General features: G+C 47.2%; 1 protein-coding gene across 1 annotated transcript in view; it reads left to right on the forward strand.

Moving 5' to 3' along the window:
• Positions 1-22,645, forward strand: part of ACSL6 (acyl-CoA synthetase long chain family member 6) — a 57,255-nt gene that overhangs the window by 570 nt on the left and 34,040 nt on the right. The window lies entirely within an intron of this gene.

Raw genomic sequence — 22,645 nt, forward strand, 5'->3', positions numbered from 1 at the left:
GAGGGGTATGTGCGTGTTAAGAGCTGATGGGCAGAGGGTGATGCTGGATCCCATTGTTTTGTGGGCAGGCAGTGGCGATTCCAAGTGGGTCTGCATTAGGAAATTCTTGCAAGTCTGAAACAGGAGGATTTCTGTAAGGTATTTAAAGGCTCATCTTGAATTGATCTGCTGTGCTGAAGTGAAATTGAGTCCTTTGAATCTGTGTGAAGTGTCTTTTCTAAAGAAAGGTAATGTTCAATGTCTGTGCTATTTTCCCCTTTATGTATCAAAGAGCTTCCCTCTAGACAGGCTGACTTCCAAGGAGAAGTACAAATGGGAAAATTATTTTAAAAGACAACATCTTAGCATCATTAGGTAGATGTTCTGAGGGAAGTGTTGATAATGGAAAAGATTGTAATTATTTATGTTCATGCCTACTTGCTATTTTTGATTATGAAAAAGGATTTTTCACACTGAAAAAAAGGGAACCTAAAATTCTAGCCTGAATTTTGCCTCTGAAAATATCCTGGTGGTTCTCATTAAAGGCAGCGGCCTTACAGCTGCTTATATCAGCAGCTTAAATCAGCTGCTTTAGAACTGAAGCAAAACTCATGCAGTGAAATATGGCCCAGAAGGAATTACATGGGTAAAACAGAATGGAGGACTTGGCTGGGAAGCTGTGGGCAAATGTTTGTTACTGCATTTTGGGCACCAAGGCCTCAAGAACTGCTCTGAGCCACATTACTGGTTGCACCAGGCTTGTTTATCATAACAGCAGGAGAACAGGACCCACTGGGAACAGGTCTCCTGTGTAAGCTCCTTCCCTCAGTCCTCCACATCTGCCCTGAGGTATTGATTTCTGTGCTTCACATCTCAGTGTTTCTGCTGTGTCCCAGCTCCTCTCTCTTGTGCATCTGGCTATCCCAAAGTGTGTGTTTGGGGCCTCACTTAATGCCGTGCTCTCTTTATTTTAGTGTGGACATGACTTTAGCCCAACATTTCTGTCTGCAGAATAGGTGCCCCCAGAAGAGAGCTGTGCTGTTACTGCCTCTCGCAGTGGCACTGAGATGTATGCCACCACAAGTGATCTCTGGGAGGTGGATCCCACCAGAGAACCAATGGCTCTGCCTGACCTGGCAGTGTGGCACCTGCTCAGCCCTGGAGCAGCAGCTGTTGCTCTCATGTCTGGTTTTGGCTTTCTGATGGCCCCATCCCATCAGTCATATTGCAAAGGAGTCTCTGTGGCTGTGCTGATTTGCTAAACAAGGGGCTCCTTGCCATTACAGCCCAGTGAAGCATTCTTCTTTAATTCAAATTAATTTCTGACACCATTAAAAAAGTTTTAACAAGTTGAGAACAGGTTTATAATGTTCATCTCAATGAAATAATGGTAGAAGTCAGTGAAAGACAAAGCCAATTATTTCCTACTGTGCAGTCTTGGATGGGCTGATGGAAGCAGAGAGTGCTATACTAAACAAATCACAAACCTAATGGCAAATTCCCCTAGGGATTTGAACATTGCTGGTTTGGTTGAAATTGTCCAAGAATTCGCCTTACCCCTTGAACTTCTGGGATTTCCTACTTTTACTCATCTGCTCTTCTCTTTCATGTGGCTGCAGCCATGAGCCTCTTGCATGCCCTGTCAGTCCTGCCTTACAGAAAGGAAGTCTTTGTTCTCTTGCCTCCTGGCAGCAGCTGGAGGCCAGGCAGGCACCTGCATTCATGTGTGGAGGCACAAGGAGGGAAATCTGCACCCTGGTGGGGTGGTGGAGAATTCCCACCAGCAGCAGCGCATCTCCAAACATTTCTCAGTGCTTGTTTGCAAAGGGCTGGGAGGTTCATCTGAGGTTACAATAGACTTGTACAATCCCACTCCTGATCCTGGCTCTCGTGCTGTGACACAGGAGTCCTTGGTGATGCTTTGTGTACAGAGGAGATGCCCAAGGCTGCTCAGCCCAGCCTGTGGAGTGACAGGTGTGGCAAGTGCTGTAGTGCAGGCAAAGCTCATGGTGTTGGTTGAGGTATATTCAGTTGCTTATATTCTCCATCCCTCTATTACTGCTCCATGTGAACATTTGCTAGATACTATCAAAAGGAATGATTAGATATATTTGGATTTCCCTGCTCCCTCACAGGAAAAGATAGAACATAGCAATTTTTCTCTGCTGTTCCTGACTAATCTGGACATTTATTTGATTCTTGTCTCCACAATAGAACTATGGATATTACAATTACATTCAAGTAATAAAAATAGGAGAGAAGCTTTGAAGACAGATGGTAAACTGAATTAACCGAATACTCTCAGAAACAGGAAAGCTGACTTAGGAGTGAGCCAGAAACAAAGAAATACAACATTACATCAGTAAGGGTATAATTGCCCTTTTGATGTTACCAAACACTGCAGAGCACCAGAGGGTTTAAATGTTTCATTGTGAGTCCATTTCTGAGAGCACTTTGAGAGAAATACCTTGTTCTTCCTTCATCACTGTACAGTTGCAATCAGCACCTGGATGTCATAAAGGTAACTGGAGGCAAGTCTGCGTGAGATGCAAAGAGATGGTGAGGCAGGCAGTTATCTTTTGATGGGTTCACAGGCATCCAGGGCAGCTCTTTTCCCATGGCTTTGTTCTTAACTTTGCTACATTATTTCTTCATATAGACCCAAATAAAACAACTTAATCACCCTCCTTCTGATCAGAAATCAACATGAAAGAAAAACATCTGTTAATTTATTCTTTTATTTTTAAGTGCTTTGCATATGTTCTTTGGGGATGGGCCAATACAAGTAATGAGGTTTTTTCCTTCACTGCTATTTCTGTCTCTTGTGCTACTGTGTGAAGCCAAAGCCCTGTAGGTCCTTGGCACTGGGGACCCATCTGTCCCTGCTGTTGTCCCTGCAGGGCTGTGGGTGCCGGGAGCAGGGACAGCTTGGAGGAGGGACAGTGCAGACCTCCACTCCTGCAGCTCACTGGTCTTGTCCCCTCTGGAGAAGGTACTGGTGGTCCAAACTGCTTCATCCTCTCACCTCTTCTCCCACTGAGCAGGAGGGAGAAGAGCTTGGGAACCCAGATACCCTCTTATCCTGTGAAACCACTCAAATAGAGTAGAGAAAGGTTTATCAGAGAGCATGTGGCTATAAAAATATATATAAAAATATACTTGAAATATACATGTAAAATCCATGAATCCCCAGCAGGGACCCTCACACTCCTTTCCACACTCTCCTGCATTTTGCTGTGAGCCATGATTGGCTCTCCAGGAGCTTTTCTTCCCAGATATGCTGATTCAGAGTTTTTGCAAATCCTTTTTGGAGACTTCAAGGAACTGAGCGATGATTCCATACAGCATGATACAGGGAAATGCTTTGCTGGGCTTGGATTTACTGTAGAGTGCCACCAGCACTTACTGATGACAAGTCATTTGCTGTGTCAAAGCCTCCTTGCACCATAAACATTGTCACAGAGCCTCCAAGGTGACCTGAGGTGGGAAGGTGGGTGAGGAAGCAGACCAGGGGCTTAACCCCATTCTGCTTCTTCCTACACTCTGTATATAGGTAAAATTATAAATATTTTACCATCCTGCTGGAGACTGCACTATGGAAAACATGGTAGCTGGTGGTGAGAAAGTAAGACACTGGGATGAGTGGGGATTTTTAGTCAGGAAAGAGTGTCAAAGCCACAAGGGTAGTTCAGCACCTGTGAGCTGGTCCCCAGCTCCTTGCTGCAGCCACACTTCAGCACCCTTTACTCACTGCTTGGGCTTTTGCAAGCAGTGATGTAGCTGCTTCAGCTCCAGTGTATAGCAGATAATTCAGAAAAGCATGGCTGAAAATGCAGCTCCTTCTTGTCCTAGGCTGAGTCCACAGCAAGGTTTTGGCAAGACCCCATGGTGATTCCCCATATCCCCCAAATTAGTCAGCCACACGGGGTTTTTCTGTCTTCTGTGTTGTGTGGGATATTCCAATCTCATAAACATGGAAAGAAGCTAAATCCAACCAACCTGTCCAAGTCATTTTCTTCCACACCACAGGAAGAAATTATCACTTGTCAAAAAAAAAAGTGTGTCATTCAATGGAAATCATGGTTTCTCTAGGAAAGCCCCAGTTCAGGGAGGAAAAGCCTTTTTGTTCAGACCTGTGTGCCATGGTTTTGCAAGACTGCAGCTCACATTTCCATTTGCTCAACAAAGTGGCTTTGGTTGTGTAGATAATATCTCAGAGACACCACATGTGAACTGCAGTGAGGAGTTTCCACTAAGTACTGTGTAGTCATGCTGCAAAATCTGTGCTGGATGAGTTGACCTCTTTGAGAGTAAAAGGCTCCAAAGGCACCTGGGGGTTTTTAGGTGACTTTTCCCTCTGAGGTCAAGTGTGTCACTTGGCCCAGGAGCAGAAATTCCAAATGCTGGGTTATTTGGAAAAACAACCCCAGCAGAGGGTCTTTTGTCCACTGTTGCCTGTGGCAGAGGTGGAGGGTTACCTGTGTAAATCCATCTTTTAGTGGCCAGATTCTAAGAGACCCTCACTGCTTTCACTGCTGAGGGTTTTGATGATGGCAAGGAGGGGAGCATCAGTCCCACACCTGGGAACAGATACTTGGTTGCTCCACCTAGCTGCCTGAGTTTGTGTTTTGACCACAGAAGGACAGCCACACCAAAGCTGTCAGCCAGATCAGTCATTGCAATGGGACTTTGTGCTCTGCTAGAGGAGGTTTAAGTTAGATATCCAGAGAAATTTCTTCATGAGAGGGGTGGTCAGACATTGGAACAGGTTGCCCAGGGAAGTACTGGAGTTGTTGTCCCTGAAAGTGTTCAAAACACACGTAGATGTGGTGCTAGGGGATGTAATTTAGTGGTGGGCTTAGCAGTGCTGGATTAAACATTGGTCTCAATGACCTTTGAGGGCTTTTCCAACCATAATGATTCTATGATTCTGTAATTATTAAGATACAACTTTGGGTCAAGAAGCAGAAGCACTGAGGTGGTAGGGACTTGGTGTGTGGTGCCATGTAAGCTGATCCTTCCACAGAAGTGTGACTCTCCCTGCTGTGAACATACTTTCATTTTGGAAAGTTTTAGAAACTACTAGAAAATCTTCCAAGTTTTCTCTCAGATTTGCTTATGACTAATCCAGATCCTGCTTAATTGGATGCCAATATGATGTCTCAGCTATGCTATTTCTTTTTCCCCGATGTTTTCACCCCAGGCAATGGCACAGCCTCCTCTCTGGGACAGTTGCCCATGTGGCAGATCTGTCCCATCCTATCTGCTCCTGGGCTGTGCCCCCTCTTCAGCCTGGCAACTTTTGCCTTTGGAAAGGATGGGTTTTCCCTGCTGAGAGCATGGGCAGTGCGTGGATGGGTGCAGAAGGCACCACAGCTCACTTTGGGCTGCTGCTTGACCTGCTGTTGGATAGAAAATTGCACAGCCTTCACTTCCTTTCCTGGGCAAGCCATTGTGCTTGTTCATGGCTGAGAATCAAAGGGGCTGGCTGAAATGACCTTTCCTCCTCCCACCAGCCATTAGGAAATTGAGGCTGAGCTGCCCCCGTGCACAAGGTAGAGCAGCCCTGGGCTGTGCCCACCCATGTGGGCCAGTGATGCTGCCCAGGGAGGGACAGGAGCTCAGGAACAGCCTCTTCAGGGAAGGGCCTGCACACGGTAAGGGTCAGAGCCCTGCTCCTTTTTGCCTCCAGAGTAACAAGCAACTCCTTTCCAAGGGCTATGAAATCCTTAAAATCAGCTTCAGGAGCCATAGTGACATCGCTGTGACCGCTGGGGTGTCCCACTCGCTGCTAGATGGCCCCAGCCAAAAGCTACAGCAGGGCAGCACTGAGAGCTTTGCTAAGCTGGCATTCTTTTTTTTTTGCCATCTCCAAAGGCAAGTATGAGCTGTTCGGCACAGGAACCAGCACGCAGATTGCTAAACTGATTTAACTTTTTCTTTTTTCCTCTTTGAAAAATTATCTAGGAAACAGTCAATCATTCTGCTGTTGCTTGAAGTGAGTTGGAGGTGATCTAAGCAGTCAAATTACAGAAGGCAGGAATGATGCAGACTTAATGTCTTACAGTACTTAGTTATAAGAAGTGGAGAGGATATTATTTAGTTTGTTGTAAGATTCTTCATAATGATGGACAAAAGAAGACAAATATATCAGAACCCCTTTTGAAATGCTAAATATATGTTATTTAGTATCTCCAATTGTCGGAGGTTGGGATTTTCCCTTTTTTTTTTTCTTTCTCTCAGGGAATTTTATCCCATTTGATGCCCAAGAGATGATAATGACTGGTACTTAAGAGAACAAAGTATCTGGATGGGAGGAGGAGGAGGGGATTTATTCTGGCCAGGATGTTGATCTGGCCAGGATGTACCACAGAAATAATCTCATCCATACATAGACTGGGTGTGCAGAGAGAATCATTCCATGACACATGTGTTTGCAGGATTTCCCCCAAATTTTATACAGTCAAAACTCAAAGAGAGGCACTGCTTCAAAGTACATTGGTCTAGAGTTGAGCAACCCCTAGTGTTCAGTTTTCCATTGGATCTGAATTTCTTTGCCTTTGATATTAGTTAGATCTTGATTCTTTGGTTTTCTTATCAGTCCTTTCCGGGACCAGATGTCTTCACCTTTGCAAAAGGCGGCCTGTGACGGTAGATGTTCTGTAGGTGGCCACTGATGTTCCGTAGGTGGCCACTGATGTTCCATTGATGGCCTTTTATCTTTCTGGGTATCTTTGGGCTACTCCCAGTCTGTTGGTATGTTAAGCCCATCTCCTTAGAGTGATGTTACATCTCCTAAGAAAACCTAAAGAAAATTCCTTTCTCCAAGGTAAAGTCAAGTCAAGTGTAACTAGAGAGACAAAAATTTAGAAGTTATATTGTTTCCAACATTCAGTCTTTTACTGCTTCTCCTACCTTGAGTGGGCCTTTCCTTGTAAGAGCAGCGGTTAAACCTTATCAACACCTGACCTCACTGGAAAAGGGCCCTCACCATCTACCGGCTGACCCAGGGGAAAACAGGGCCCTGAGCCCCTCTGAGGGAGCCTCTCTCGGCTGTTTGCAGGAGCCTGGCTGCTGCTGCACAGCCCCAGCCATTTGTTTGCCGTTATTTCGCGGTTTTTTGCTACACTTTAACCGGACACCCAGCACCTGCCAGGACCCCCTGCTGCTTCTGCCTCTGCCAGCGCTTAGGGCTTAGTGCTACACGTTGTTTGTCACCGCGGGTGCGCTGGGCTGTGCCGTTCCAGCGCCGCTCCGAGGTCCTGGCGGCTGCTGTTTCGCCATGCGGAGGGCACCGGGCCCGGCCGCCCCTGGGCGCTTGCCAGGGAAGCCCCTTTTCCCTGTCCCCGCCCGCCATCACCCCCGTGCAGAGCGGGGACCGAGCCCGTGCCACAGCGCCCCCTGCAGGCGCGGGGGAATCATTGCCCGCCCTGCGCGGCCGGGAGCCAGCAGCGCCCCTGCTGGCCGTGCCCGGAACTGCAGCGCAGGGACAGGCCTGAGCCCAGAGCAGGCCGCGCTCGGGTTTGTGCTCTCGGCTGGCGCTGCTGCCGCTGCTGTCCTTTGTTTGCCTTCTTACACACACACACACACACACACAGAACTGCTATTGCTTTCCTATGTCTTTGCCTGAAAACCCCTTAACTTCAATGTTATAGTAATTCAGAGGGAAGGGGGTCATATTTTCAATTCCAAAGGAGTTTCCTGCCTTCCTTGGCAGACACCTGCCGTTCAAACCAAGATGCCAATACAGCTCAGTTTTAGGTAAAACCCTTCTCCATAACTCCAGGTAATCTCATTCAGAATTATCTTTTCTTCAGCCAACTGTTCAAATAGTTCCTTGGAGCTGAGAGCAGCTTGTGGCTAGCCTGTGAGCACCAGCTTGTAAAAGCTCACCCAAGTTGTGCCAGTGTTCTGATGTCCTCCGAACCTTTGTTCACTGTGGGTCTCCCTTGCACACCCACTCATGTTGCTACAGGGCAGGGACACCTGCCACTAAACCAGGCTGCTCCAAGCCCCGTCCCACCTAGTCTTGAACACTTCCAGGGACAGGGCAGCCACTGCTTCTCTGGGCACCCTGTGCCGGGGCCTCAGCACCTTCACAGGGAACTAGGGTTTTGAGATGCCAGGGGAGCCATCCCCAGTGACCTCCTCCCTCTGTCTCCTTGGAATACCCGAGTCCTGCTTTTTTTTTTCTGCCTGAAAAGGGCCTTTTTGTGCTGCCACTTCTTCCAGCCCGAATATCCCGAATATCCCGCAGCTGAGAGGCTGCTGAGGGTGGTGTGATGCTCTGACCTGCCAACAACAATTCAGGGCTGTGTTTCCTTTCGGGAAAGGCATTTGCATATCCTCTATTCACTTTACTTGGTTAAATATATTTGAAAAGGCAAAAGCTCTGTGTCATTGAGACTGCAGAATGAGCTGTCTGGGGGCCTCCTCCATCTTAACCCTTTGAAACTTTGTTCCAGCATCTTGGCAGCTTAAAATATCCAGAAAAAGAGATTTTAAGGCTGTTTTCACAGCAGGTATGGGGAAGGAGGCTGGAGACAGGGAAAGCACTGATAGAAGCGAGCAAAAATGTGCTATATACCTTTGAACTGAAAATTCACTCACATGCAGACTGACTTGCAGAGAGTTTGCAAAATTTAGCATGGACACAAATGTCTTCAGGGTGACTTGAAAGTACCTGTGAAAATAGAAGAGCAAAAGCAAGTTACAGCAGTGTCAGGCACAGAAAGGGGCAGAGTGCTTCAGGGTGTGTGATCAGCAAAGGGAACTTTCTAGAAACAAAAACCAGAAATAACCTAATTGCTGCTTTAGTTAACAAAATAAATAAAAAACCCTGAAGCAACAACAAAGATCCTGAAACATAAACTGTGTATTTAGAAATCATTCAAACAATGCAACTGCTTGTTATTAGGGACAGAAGAAAAAAAAAATATTTCAGCGAAGTGTTTAATTTGGAATATTTAAGGACATCTCAAATCACAGCCCAACTATAGATTTCTCAAAAACCCTGCATGAGATGATGCCAAATCCCCCCTTTTCCCTCATTTTCCAGCACAGTGCCAGACCCTTGCTGCCAGGGGAACAGGAGCTGGCTGTGGGATGTGGCTGGGGTCTCTGGCTGGTGGATGCCAGCCCTGCTGACATGCCAGGGTGCAGAAAAGACCCCCTTGGACTGGGCCAGGACATGGCCCCTGCACCTCACTGTGTGCTGCACCCACCATGCTTAGCTGCAATGTGGAGACTGTACTTCTGGGTGCCTGTAGAATGTTCTGAGGATGACAGCTGGGAAGAGATGCATAAGCAATAAATTCATCATCCTGGATTTATTTTTATTACCTTGCCACCAGGCATCCCTGTGGTGTAAGGAAATTGAGGGCTAGAGGGAGAGGAGGTAGAAACACTTGCCCAGTTACACAATATTAATGTTCCTAATTATTCAATTAATCCTCTGTTTATGCTGTATGCTTCCTTCCTGCTGCTCTTTGGAAGTGGTCAAAAATATAGGCTGTATAAACATAAAAGTGTAATATCTGACCAGAAGATATAGAAAAGAAAAGGAGACCACTAAAAAGACACACAAAGCAGTAAAGTTCCCCTTTCTTACATTATTTGAATTATCGGTGTTTTTTTATTTCTACTTGAGGCACAATTTTCCATGGATGGGCCTTCAGGAATGTAGAGATACTGTTGGCAGATTTCTGTTCTGTAACTGAAGCTATCGCTCTGGTTTATGGGAATGTCCTCAAAACCATAACAGCAACTGGGTTTTTTTCAGTTATGCTCAGAATTTTGAAGTGGAAATCTTCCATAGAGCAATGGAAGCTCCCAGGCTATCTCAGCTCTGTGTGGTTTCCTGGTGGTACAGCCTCATTTAGCTGTTCTGATTACTCTATGTAAAGTCATAGAATAGTATGTGTTGGAAAGGACCTTTAAAGTTCATCTAGTTTAACCCCCCTACAATGAGCAGACATCTTCAACTAGACCAGGTTGTACCAAGCCCTGTCCAACCTCACCTTGAATATTTTTAGGGCTGAGGCATCCACAGCTGCTCTGGGCAACCTGTGCCACTGTGTCACCGCCTTCCTTATAAAAAAAAATAATTCCTTATATCTGAATTGGCCATCTTTTAGTTTAAAACCATTACACCATGTCCTATCCTGTATTCTGGCTATAAGTAGCAATGTTTAAAATTCAATTTTAATCTGTGTTTCTCATTAATTTTGATAAAGTATAAAAGCATAGAGAGATTCCATAGGTTAATAGCACTACTTAACTTTGGCGGGGAGCATTAAATGTGCTGTGATTTACTGATACTTTTTTTTTTTTTTTTTTTTTTTTTTTCCTGGATGGGTCAGGTCTCAGCCAAATCCCAGAGAAGTTCTTTGAAGTCTTTTCATTGATTTTACTGGTAGGTGGGTCTCACTGGGCTTTAGACAGAGCACAAAAGGTGAAGTCTAATTTCCTTTGTATTAGTATAAACATCCCTGCTACTCAATGCTTTCTATTGGCTCTGAATCCAAAAAATTCAGTTCTTCCCATAAAGCCCTGTATCCATCACTCTGCCCTGCAAATTACCTGGCAGAAAATTCTAGGGCAGAGGGAAAGCTTTTATTCAGTTTATTACTTAGAGAACGCTTACATCGTTTTTCCCTCAAGGTAGGCAGCCCACATCCAGCTTCCTCTCTTTGTTCTCCCTCAGATATCTCCAATGGTTGTTTCAGAGAGTGAGTCCATATGCACGAAAGCAAAACAAGAGAAAGGGAACTACTGCTCAGGGTATTTACAGAGGAGGTAAAAGGGTCAGACTCTACCATGAAACACATGTTTTACTCAATTTACCACTTATGCTGAGGGTATATTGCCCACGGTGAGCTTCATCTTGGTAGGCAAGACCAGCCCTTACCAGCAGGAGCTTGAAAGAAGAGCTCCACAGTGCAGTATGTTGGTTTTAACCCAATATTAATTTGAAATCACATCCCCTTTAGGGCATTTCATCACGAACACAGATATGGTGAGACTGTGGGCTACTGGCACTAAAGCACCCAGCCAGCCCCGGGCTGTTCACACACCTGAAATATTTTCCTGACTACAATGATTCTGTCAAGCTGTGGCTCATAAAGAACAAAGGGACAGGAATCTGAGCTGGTGAATATTGCTGAGGTCCCATTAAGCCAGCACTGTGATGCTGATTTGCACCTGCAGACCATTCAGTCTAGTACTCCCTGCCCTACTCTGGCATTTTGATGAATCAAGCCTGATTGCAGAACACCCCCCATGTGACCCAAAGAAGTGATATTTGACAATCTTGCCTGAAATCTCATAAATAGACTCCTCATTCATGAGTGTTAAGTGTTCTTTGAGAAGTCTCCATTACAAACTCTAATATCACAAGTAAAATTTAGGACAGGTCAGACAGAAACTTTATTAACTATGGTAATAGTAAGTCTTCAGACAGCTTCTCACCCTCTGCTCCCCCCTTTTCTGCCAAGCAGTTGTGGAGATCCAGCCAGGAAAAAAAAAGGAGTTGAGGAAAGCAATAATTTCAGTGTTAATAATACCAGATATTCAGCCTCTGGAAGGGAGGACCCCTCAAATGCCTTCCTAACAGCCAGAGTCCTTAGCAGGAATTGAACAGTAAAAAATGAACAGTAAATAATGTGATGATATGGAGCAAAGGCTCCCGGGGGCCCAAGGGTGGCACACCCATGCTATCTTTGCTCAGGAGTGGGGAGTTGGAAGCTATCAGACACTGTTGGCTTCCAGTTGAAAGGAATGTTCTTGTAGTTGAGAGTATCTTAGCCAGATGTCTCAAATGTAAATGTTAGTAATTTACCATGACAAATGAATTTCAAAGATCTGGTCTTGTTATTTTGAGTGTAAATTAACAATACCTGGTTTGGGCTACAATACCGGGGTTGGGTTTTTTCTTTTAATACATGTAGCAGTATAAGGATGATGTTGGCAATAGTTACTCTCTTACTATTTTATTGATTGTGAGGATTTGTATTTATTCTACTCGATCATCACAGAATGTTTTGGGTTGGAAGGGTCCTTTAAGGTCATCCAGTTCCAATCCCTCTGCCATGGGCAGGGACACCTTCCACTAGACCAGGTTGCTTCAAGCTCCATCCAACCTGGCCTTGGACATCCAGGGGTGGGGCATCCCCAGCTTCTCAGGACAGCCTGCTCCAGTGTCTCACCACCCTCACAGGGAAGAATTTCTTCCCAATATCCCATCTAACCCTGTTTTCTGACAATGTGAATCCATTACCCTTTGTCCTTTTACCATCTGTCCATTTAAATATCTGCTGATATCCGACCTATGAAGTTTCTAGTTCAGAAGACCTGAAGAGGTAGCACAGACCTTCTGTGTCAGAAATTTTCTTTTATGATGACTTTTCCTGAAGAAAAAAAAAAAAAAGGCAAGCCGTTTCTAATTTTAAACTGCGCAGTTGCAGAAAGGTTTTACAGTTTTACACCCAAAAGCGTCGCTTCGAGCCTGTAAATCCTCCAGCATGACAGAGATGTGCGAAAATAATGCAATATTCAGGAGCGGAGCTTTTCCTCTCTGGGAGGCGGCTCCCATCGCCGGCATGTGGAACCTCAAGGGTTACAGCGGGCATCGCTGCTGCTGCGCTAATACAGCCTAAGCCGATATTAGCCAAGCTTAACTTCTTTCAGCCGTTTGCAGATGGGAGGGGGAGGGACGCCCTGGAGTCAGCAGTTCTGTGCGGGGATCGGGAGGGCAGAGCCCCGGCCATGAGCTGACCGGGCAGCAGAGGGACCGGGGCACCGGCGGATGGTGAGTCCCGGCGGGGGTTTCCTTGTTGTTGCTGTTGTGCCTCTGAGGAGCCTGGGGGGGATCCGAGCGGGGTCCAGGAGCTGCGTCCGGGCAAGGCTCGGGTGGGTCTGGAAGGGCCCGGGGGGCTCCAGACGGGACCCCCATCCCAGGGGCCTCCGGGCGGGTCCGGGGGCCCGCGGGCTCCGCCGGAGCCGGGCTCCGGGATGCCGAGCAAAGCCAAGCCGCAAAAAGCAGAGCGGCGGGGGAGCCGCGGTGCACACCACCCACCCGGTGCTGCTGGGTGGGTGGGCTCGTTCCGCGGGGGCGATGCAGGACAGCTCTTGGGGGGTGGCTTTGGCAGTTTCCCGTTGTTGCGCGTTTCCAGCAGCCTCAGCGGGGGAAAAGCTCCTGCCCGGCTCTGGCTGGAGTTCCCAGCGCTGGAGGCAACTGGCCCGTAGGTCCCGCGTGGGCTGCGGGGCTCCAGGGTGACAGCCTGGAGACCTCCCCGGCACCCCTGGGACCAGCGGTGAGGGCAGCTCTACCTGCACCCAAGTCAGGCGTGGGGGCAAGTTCACTGGAATGCAGAAACGGAGCCTGGCGTCTGGGGCTTCCCTGGAGGACTCTGCCCCCCTTAGTTCATTGCCCCAAACTCTTGACCCTACATATCAGGCCTTGTTTCCCACAGCGGGAGCTCTGTGGAGCATGGCACACCTGTTTAGTTGTGGTTGACCTCAATTCCTGTGTTGAGTTTTGGGCCCCTCACTCCAAGAAATACATTGAGGTGCTGGAGTGTGTCTAGAGAAGGGCAGCGGAGCTGAGGAAGGGTGTGGAGCACAAGCTGGATAAGGAGCAGCCGGGGGAGCTCAGCCTGGAGAAAAGGAGGTTCAGAAGGGACCTTATCACTCTACAGAGGAGGTTGAAGCTAGGTGGGGAGGTTGATCTCCTCCCAAGTAGCAAATGGAGGAACAAGATTAAGTGACCTCAAGGTGTGCCAGGGGAACTTCAGGTTGGATATTAAGAACAATTTCTTCACCAGAATAATACTTCAGCCTTTGAAGAGGCTGCCCAGGAGAATGGTGCAGTCGCCATCCATGGAGGGGTTTAACAAACATGTAGATATGGCACTTTGGGACATGGTTTAGTGGCAAGTCTGGCAATGCTGGGGGAATGGTTAGACTCGATAATCTTAGAGGGCTTTTCCAACCTAAATGACTGTGGAATTCTATGACATCCTGCTGGTTTCTATACTTTCTGTGTCTCAACTTTCAGCCACCCAGACTTCAGCGCAGGCTCTTTGCAATGTATGTCTCTGTCTGAGGGATCTCCCAGGGCTGGTGACAAAACTTGCCTTTGCCAAAGCAGCAGTGGTAGGTTGCAAGCATTCAGCGTGTATTGTGTGATGTTGTTCCTAATTCCATGCTGTGCACTCACACTTTCCTCAAGCAGAGAACCATGAGTATACTCCATCCACATGGGTGAGCCTGCTGCTGTGTTGGGTGTTGAGAGCTCATAGGGGTGCACCTTGGTGTCAGGGACAGAACATGAAAACCTTATCTGTAGCCATGGAATCCCCTGTCTGGACCTGGTGTGGTTTCTTGCTTGCTGTGTTGTGTATGTGCCTGTTGCTGGTGCATCCCATCCTTTGGCATGCTGGGGACAGAGCAGGTTGGGGATATGAAGAGAATGGGAGGATGATGCTTTCAGCAGTTTCAGAGAGCCTCCTGGAAGGTGAAGGGTCCCTGCCTGCTCCTGGAGGTGTACCATGTCAGGCATGGCCCTGGGTACCGCTGCAGAGCTGTGTGCACTGCGGGGCCTCCTGGGAAAGAAAACCTTCTGCACCTGGGCAGTGAGAGTGTCCCTAACGCCAGGACCCTTTCTGCAGTAATCACTCTGCTTTTACTGATATCATGCAAGAGAGAAACATCAAGTTGTGTTCCTTTAAAAGCATGGTGATACTCTTGAGCACAGAAGAGATTATTTTGAGAAGCTCTGGCTCTTGCAGGCAGTGTGTTTCAGTTCTGACTGGAGGCTACTGGCTCAGGGCCCAGGCAGGCAGAGGGCACGGCAGGAGCCGGCAGGTCTGTGCAGCGGGCAAGGCTGCTGCATCACGCTGCTCCTGCCCTGACTGCTGTCCCCGCTGCTGTCCCCCACCTGCAGTGGGAGGGGGCAGTTGCCTTCCTTTGGGTTTTTGGCACATGGCCTGCCTCTTTATTTTCTTGCCCCTTACTGTACTGCAAGGTTGCCAAATAAGCCTTGAACAACTTTCAAAGCTGCCTTCAGTTCCTGGTTTGTTTTGTGATAAAACTTGGAGCGGATTCAGGCAGTCACAGTTCTATGTGCACAGGGTCTGGATAAAACTCTGCTCTCTCCCTGTGTACTTAACCTTTGGTACCCCCTCACTCCTTCCCATCTGTGCAGACAGGGTCCTTTAGAAAAGAACTACAACTACAGGGCCAGGTTGGATGGAGCCCTGAGCAATCTGACCTAGTGAAGGGCATCTCTGCCCGTTGTGTGGGGGATGGCTGGATGATTTTCAATATCTCTTCCAACCCATTTGTGATTCCATGAACTTGCAGGGCACTTTCTTGTTAACTAACCTGGTCTAATTACAGTCAGCTTACACTAAGAGAGGGATACAACTGTATTTGTTATAGTTAGTGACACTACTGTTATTTTTTTGTAAGCTCCCATTTTGATGTCATTTTCTCATTTCACTTTCTAGTGTGACAGTTGTAATACTGTCTTTGTGGGCATGTGTTTGACACAGAGCTGGCAGAGCCTTCCAGTCCTCTCCTTTTTCATATGGCTTTGCTTTAACTGCAGTAGCAGGTCAGTAAGTATTTGAGCTCTTCAAGATGTAGGATTGGCATAAAGAGAATTGCTCCTTACAATAATAAGGGCAGTGTTTAGCTATGATATGGACCAAACTGTGAGGTCTCTTTCTACATCTGCAGCAGAAGATGAAAATCTGTGGTGTGATAATGCACAGGCAGCCTCCTGCAGAGAGCAACAGGCCAGATTTCCAGAATCTTCATGGCTGGAGGCAATGCCAGCTGCAGTCTGGCTTGCTTAGCCCTGCTGTGAACACTTGCTACATAACTGTTGATATTGCAGAAGGCAATACAGAATTAAGTTTGACCAAGTAAGTGTTTTGGTCCAGTCTGAGCTGTCAGAGAGACAAGGCAGGTTAACACCTGGCTTGGAAGTGGTATTCAAAACATTCCTGTTCTTCCCTATCCTCTGCAGGACTAACTCTGGGAATGCCACTGTGTCGTGTCCTAAGCATTATGGAAGATTTTCTGTTATGAGCTTGTTTAGTTTTCTGTGTCACTTCTGATGAAGCACTCCCATGCTTGCCTGAATGCAACTGGCTGGCAGGATCCTCAGAGTGTTATTCAGAAACCATTTACTCTGGTACTGCTGCCAAAAGAAACGGCAGCAATGAACCCAAACAGGTTTGCAGCTGGATCAGTACCTCTGGACTGGTGCACAAATATTTGTGCTGGTGTCTGGGAAAGGCAGGGTGGGTGTGGGAGTGATGGAAGGGGCAGATGCTCAGGAGGACTCCTTGCCCTGGCTGGCCTGGAATATGGTGGGGCATCCCAGCCTGTGTGGGCTCCACCAAGTTGTGCTTCAGACAGGGGTGGAGGTGGGTGTGTGGTGGGTAAGGGAGCCATGCAGGGAGGACATGACCCCACCCTGGCACCAGGATGCCATCTGATCATGCCAGGTGGGGATTTGCTTATAAAGTAACCACTTTTTTGGATACTATAGCAGGACAGTATTTCTGTGCCAACGACCATGTGCCCCAGTGTGGGCATAAGGTGAAGGGCCCCTCATGGCCCAGTCCAGCAGTGGTGTGAGTTGGGGTCATCCACCCTACCCTGCGAGAAGCCAGCAGGAATCGGACCTCTGCAGTTTGTGTGTGCAGCAGGAGAGCAGCCAGGGCCAGGGCTCTCCCTTCAGCTGTTCCTGTATCACTGTCACCAGTCTCACACAGTGACCCTCCAGATGCAGCCAAGGGCAGGGTGTGAATGGTCTTGGAGAGCTGGGAACTGGCAGTGCAGGAACTTGCCTGCACGTGTGTCCTTGTCTGGCAGTGACCTGCTGTGGGGACAGCAGAGCCAGCCCTCAACAGCCAGGGCAATGCATGCTTGTGGTACCAGCTTCTTCCCTGCCTGGCATTGTACCCTCACAATCTCCTTGCCTCCACCCAGCCATGGGCTAAGGGCTTTGTAGAGGGAGATGGCCACAGAGGGCCTGGCTATGGCATGTTCATGTGGAGACTGAAAATGAGCCAGGCAGTGAGCCGAGGAGGGGAGTACATCCCACCTGGGTGCATTGAAAGTAAGTCCCCTTGTGGTCCCTGCACCTCTGCACTGCCCAGCACTGACACTGCTGCAGAGCCTGCAAGTGACTGGGGTTCTCAGCTGGACCAGGGCCTCTACAGACAATACTAAGGTTTATTTAAATTCAACATTGAAAGGCAAATATCAAAACTTTCCCTGGCAACAAGCCATCCAGCTCTTTGCAAAGCACTTTCACATCTCCGCTCTGCCAAGCCTGCTGTCAGGGGTGCAGCTCCCTTCTCCCTTTCCATTCAGTGCTTCTCTTTGTACTCTGCCCCAGATAACTATTTTTATGCCATTCTTTAAGCTGTTTGTTTGCTGCTTGACACAGGATATTGAGGAAACATATAGTATATGGGACAATCAACCATCAATGTCAGTAAAAAATAAAAAAAGCCAAAATGCAGCCAGCAAACCTCATTCTTCATAACAGCTGAAGTTGATAATTACTTATGTGTACTTCTGGGAAGGGGGGAGCTTTGCAGATGCTCTGTGAGCAGTGTCCAGAATTAAGTCCCAGCCCTAGCAAAAGCAGCCCCACGATGCACTGTCAGGATCCCGCTCCGTGGGACAATGCCAGCAGCACGTGGCACTTCAGCACAAGCCCAGAAAACATGTGCAGGGTTCACTGCCACCTGCAAGCTTTGCCATAAGGCTGAGTGGCAAATTCTCTCCTGCTTTAGTCACCTCAATGGGATGTTCCTGTGGCCTGTGAGCCAGGGAAGCCAACGGGGAGGGATCAGGCTCTGGTTTCCCCAGATGGAACTTTGCAGCCCCTGTGCTGATTTTGGCACAGTTGTGTGAGCAGGCTCCGGAGAGCTGAAGACAGCCAGAAAACCCCACAACTTTGGTGGTTTGCTTTTCCTTCTGGCTGGGTTATGTTTTAGCTTGAAGGAATGGCCTGAGCTCACTTGAGGTGAGCACACAGAAGCTACACTGCCATAAGGGGAACAAGAGGAATATGATGGAGGGTGCAAAAATATCCCATGTAGGTTTTCCTATCTGAACTCCATCCTCTGCTATCACAGGCTGAGGTTTTTAGCCTGGTCAATGAAACCTCCTGACTCTGGCTTATGCTGGTCCTGAGTAACCTTTTAGGGATGTTTCAGCAGTTGGAGAAGCTTTTCTGTTACTGTGCCTTAGGGAACTGCTAGGCTTCAGAGACAGCAGAGTTGTTGAGCTTTTTCCTTTTGGTATGAAACTTAAAATGCTTGCACTGGTTTCCTGATGCTTTGTTATCCAGAGGAGTGGCAGATTTGGACCAGATTCCCAGTCATGGCTTTTCCATATGTGTGAGTCATAGTGGCTTCTGAGGGCTGCTACACGGCTCTGCTCAGGGGTGCAAAAGGTATTTTTATGTTGGTCCACCTGTTTGAGCTGTGCTGAGTGGGTGAGGAGTGTGGGACAGAGCTTTCCATGAGGATTTGGTATCAGTGGATGAAGAGGGACCCAATGCAGAGAGATGAGGATGGGTTGGTGGTCCGCGCATCGTTCTGAGCAAGGGGCATTTCCAGACAGCTGGGGGCTGGATTTTGCTCTCTGAAAGATCTCAGATGTCTGAAGTAAGATCTCTGCATAGCACTGAATTATTTATTGATTAACTTCTCTAGGCAAGGGACCAATACGCTGTAGATATTTTAGATACTTTGAATACTTCTATTTATGTGTGATTACTGGTCTCTTTCAGGACATTGAGCTCCTTGTTAGCATTTTTCCCTTTTTAGTGGATGCTTGCAAAGATCTTGTGTTTTGCAAATACATTTCCCAGCAGTGCAGAGGCCAGTGCTGCTCCTCTGGTTGCTTGGAGATTCCCATCTTTTGTCTGTGCCCTGCCTTTGGGGTTGGGGTTGTCAGGATGGTGGATGGAAGCTGGAGGGTCAGCAAAGCCCCTGAGCCCAGTGCTGTGGTCTGCCATTAGCTCTGTCCCCAGGAGCCATGGGGAAATGTGGTGCCATTGTCACACCCAGGCTGTTAACACACCAGCTACTTACTTGGAGTTTTTTAAGGAGTGAGATGTTTCTATAATAATGCATATTCTGTAGTAATGCTAGGGACACATGGTATTATGCAATTAGTGCTGTTAATCATCAGTCACACAGAGTAGGGGGAAATTCTGCTTTTTATATATATTTTATATATATTCACATGCACACACAAGCATTTACATCCATGCATACAGATATATAATGTGTGTAAATACTATGTATAAATGGGACCCAGTACTTCAGCAGCCTTTTGCTGAGACATTTTTTCTGTCCTGAGTGAAACTGCCTGTCTCCCCAAAAAAATAATACACCACTGGGCCAAGTTTATACCACAGCCCCAACTACATGCTGATGCTGAACTGGTCTCTTTCATCCATCCCTGTGCTCTCCCCACTCACTCACTCAGTCACCAGAGGACACAGGAAAGCACTGCTGGCCTTCTTGCCATAAAGTTTATTTGCCTTATTCTCCTACAGATCCAAGACTTGACCTGGATGCAAAGCCTTTTTCCATTGTGGATAACTCTGCCTTGCTGAGTGGGAAGCAGGGGCATGGGGACAGTGCCTGATGGTGTTGCTGCAGCCCCGTCTGCTCCCGTGCCCCAGACCCTGAGTTCGGGGTGCACCGAGCCCCCAGCCGGCTCTGCCAGCACAAAAGCAATTTGAACTAAAGAGGCTTGGGTACTATTGAAACCCTGATCTTTAATAGTCATGTTGGCAAAAGGCCAGTTTCACGGATTGGATGGGTTTGATTCTCAAAGGAAAAGGAGAAGGACATTCTTTGTTAGTAAAAAAGTATGGACTGTAAAAGTTATAAACGGCTTTTATAACATTTCTTGATCATGGGGTGCTTCTCTAGCATCTGCTCCCCAAAGAAGTGCCACAGCCTCACAGGCACCGTGTGCCTGTCCTCCCTTGTTTGCTATCCATTGCCTCTCACCCTCTCTTCTGTTGCCTGAGCACTGGCATAATAATCCAAAGAAAGAAATTTTATCTCAAAACCAGTTCCTTTTCTTTCCCCTCCTTTTTTTTCCCCTTCCCAATTATAACACATTAAGTTATAGTGGAACCACAGTCAGTGAGGCCAAATGCCTTGGCTTTGAGTCCTCTATTATTATTTGACCCTACAAAGAATTGTGTGATCTAAGTAAAACACAGTAATTGTGGTTGTGCACTGGAGAGGCAATTATTTCTCTCAGTGGGTAAAATGAAGCACCTGTAAGAGCTCAGTTTGGTCTGGTTTTGGTTAGGTAGGGGGCATTGTTTTAATGGAAAACATAGTTTTTATGAAAATGTGCTGTCCCAAAAATCAAAGCAGTGATACATCATGTGGAGGCTGTGAGAGATTGGCTTAGGGTGATGTGTCTGAAGGTGAGAGACATTAAATGGAGAAAAGGACTACAGTGAGATAGGCCACTTTAGAGGAGCAAAAGTAGGTATGGTTTCAGAAAGTTTTAAGTAGTATTAGCCTTGGTTTGATCAATAATCCTAGTAATTGCTGAATCCCATGTGTGATTAACCCTTGCAGAGTACAGAGGGTCCCTGTACATGCATCCAAGTACGTGTGGTGGGTCAGGGCTGTGGGGTCACCCCCTACATCCCTGGAGGGATGTAGGACAAGCAGTGAAATATTTTGGGTCACTGTTGTGGTCATGTGTTTATACCACAATTGCATGTGGGACAGAAGCTGTTAGATGTCCTGCAAAACTATGTGAGCCAAGTATTGCTTGCCTCCTGCTTCATTTTGGGGCTGCTTGCTGGATTTCCACACAGCGATTCTTTCATAGTTTCAGATACTTCTGGTGTTCCTATTTTCCCCACTTCTGGTGTTCCTATCTTCCCCTTTATGTTTATCACACCCTTTACTCTTTCTCAAGCAGTTTGCAAGCTTGCAGATTGCCTGGCTTCCTGTCTCACAGCAGGGAATTGTTCTGTGAGGTTTTCAGTAGCTCTCTGTAATGCCCAACAAATACATAATGGCATTTTCTCTCTGTAATTATCACTGGTTTTGTTCTGCTGTAAAGTGTGGCATTACCATTTCCATAAACACTATAGTGTAAAATCATTAAAACAGAATAAATTGACCTGATCTCAAACTAGTTGAAAATAGAAAGGTGGCCAAGTGCCATGAGTTTTCCAAATTTTCATGTTTAAGTAAAACAAATGAGAAAAAATCTGCAGGTTTGGATTAAACTGTATATTGTGTTTGTGGCTGAGGCACAGCACAGTCTGTAGTAGGGATCTCATTAGATCACTTGTTCCCATAAAATCTAGAGAAATGTGAGCCCATCCTGTTGCAGAGTGGTTGGTGTCTCCCTTCCTCACCTGAGCCCAGCCCCAACCCACACTGGCTTCAGGATGAGGACTGAAGGCTCGTCCAGCTTCTCATCCTCTGTGCCCACACAAGGAAAACTTGTGGAGCCCCAGAGCAGAGGCTGACTTGGCATCACCTCTCTGGTTTTAATTGCAGCAGTGATTAGGAATTCACAGCCCGTGGTGTCCCAGGAGCTCCCTGGCCAAGTTGGAGAAGGTCAGAGGTACTGAGCTGCATTTAATGGCAGGGGCTCCTCCCAGGAGTCTACATGGAGTTTGAGGAAAAAGGAAAAATAAGAATGATTATACTCTGCAAGCAATACACAACATCCCCAAATGCTTCTGCCTGCATGGCTGTGACAGCCTCTGTGTATGCTTTCATGAAGATGTTAATTATTGCAACAACTTCCATTTAAATAAACAAATGGTTTCCAGTGATGCAGTCTGACTAATAGCTTTATGTGTCCCTGGGAATGCTGATGCTCCCTTTCCCCTTGGCAAATGGAAACTTTCTTGTAGTGACATAGTCATAATTTGAGTGCCATTCGTGATTTGAATCCCTATTGCAAAGTCCCCCAAGCCCTCTGTACAGAGCACTAGGCATGTTTTTTGTTCTGCACAGGAAGGTGAGGGAGAGTGGTTCAAGTTTTGCTGGATGCTTCTTTGTGCAAATCTTCTGTCACTAACCCCATTTCGGGAAAACAACTGTAAATCTCAGGATCTGGGCTCTGCAGACTTGAACATGAGAAAAGAGTTCAAAAAGCTTGTAGTGTTTCACTGGCGTGAAATCCCTCTAAATCAGCCTGTCTAGATTGAGATGTTTTAGATGCTGTAAATTCTGTTTCCTCTGTGAAATGAGTGAGCAGCCAGTGCCGTAGCCAAGGACACGGATCCATGGTGACTGCTGGCTGACGGGATATTCCAGCTTGCTCTGAGAGAAGCAGAGGGTCTGTGTGCTCTGGGCCATTGCATAGTGCTGGTTCTGCTTTGTAGTTCCCCACTGCAAACAGTTAATTCTCTCAGGTATATTGAAAAGCTGATTATTTGGGTTTGGTTTTGTGCTATGAAGTAAAATAGCCTTTTCTGGGGCTTGAACAAAGGGATGGTGATGGGACACTTTGCCCATTTTCCAGGATAAAATGGATCACCCACCTCTTCCCCACCCCACAGTCAAGGCAGGGGGGCAGGAGGATACAGATGCCCCAATAGGAGCTGTTCTTCCCAAGCAGGCAC

This window comes from Vidua macroura, chromosome 15 (genome assembly GCF_024509145.1).
Source record: "Vidua macroura isolate BioBank_ID:100142 chromosome 15, ASM2450914v1, whole genome shotgun sequence".
Lineage (NCBI taxonomy): Eukaryota > Metazoa > Chordata > Aves > Passeriformes > Viduidae > Vidua > Vidua macroura.